Source organism: Schistocerca nitens, chromosome 7 (genome assembly GCF_023898315.1).
Source record: "Schistocerca nitens isolate TAMUIC-IGC-003100 chromosome 7, iqSchNite1.1, whole genome shotgun sequence".
NCBI classification, from domain to species: Eukaryota; Metazoa; Arthropoda; class Insecta; order Orthoptera; family Acrididae; genus Schistocerca; species Schistocerca nitens.
In genome coordinates this window covers 423427001-423428212 of record NC_064620.1, presented here as the reverse complement: position 1 = coordinate 423428212, position 1212 = coordinate 423427001, and positions in this window count along the sequence as shown.

Here is a 1212-nt window from a genome sequence, read left to right as displayed (position 1 = left end):
AGGATGGTTCAAATGGCTCTGAGCACTATGGGACTTAATTTCTGAGGTCATCAGTCCCCTAGAACTTAGAACTACTTAAACCCAACTAACCTAAGGACATCACACACATCCATGCCCGAGGCAGGATTCGAACCTGCGACCGTAGCGGTAGCGCGGTTCCAGACTGTAGCGCCTAGAACCGCTCGGCCACTCTGGCCGGCTACTGCAGAGGAAGATTGGAATACACCCAGAAAATAATTGAGAACATAGGTTGCAAGTGCTACTCTGAGATGAAGAGATTCTTACAGGATTATAATTCGTCAAAAGATTGATGACAAGAAAAAAAAAAAGGCTGTTAGCTGCAGTCGTGATTTGGAAAGTTTATTTTGACTTTAATTTTGTGGCCGGATGCTCTCGCTTTATCACAACTGTCAGTTAACCTAAGAGTTTGGCGCAGACTCAATTGTGGAGCATACGGAATAGGTTTTCAGACATGTGGCTGGCTCCTAGACTTCTTAAGGAGTGGAATCCAGTACGTTGTCTTGGATGGACAATATTAATCGGAGTCAAGGCTATTGTCGTAAGTGCTGTATGTAAGTGTGATAGGACCTGTCCTGTTCTCTGTATACATAAACTATTTGACAGATATAGTGAGCAGCAGTCTATGACATTGCTGATGACGCTGTAGTGCACAGGGAAGTACAGTCGTTGAATGAATGTAGGAGGACGTATGATGACTTGGACAGAATTTCTACTTGGTGTGATGAATGGTAGCTGGTTATAAATGTAGAAAAATGTAAGTGAATGCAGATGAGTAGGTAAAACATTCCTGCAAGGTTCAAATGCTTGACAGTCGATTAAATATATAGGCGTACCGTTGCATAGCGATACGATATCGAACGGGTATTTAAGGTTGGTAGTAGGGAAAGCGAATGGTCGAGTTCGGTTGACTGGGAGTATTCTAGAAATGTGCAGCTCATACATAAAGGTGACGGCGTAGAGAGTACTTGTGGGTCCCAAAAATGTTCAAATGTGTGTGAAATCTTATGGGACGTAACTGCTAAAGTCATTAGTCCCTAAGCTTACACACTACTTAACCTAACTTATCCTAAGGACAAACACACACACACCCATGCCCGAGGGAGGACTTGAACCTCCGCCGGAACCAGCCGCACAGTCCATGACTGCAGCGCATTAGACCGTGTGGGACTCATTCTCGAGTATTTGCTCACC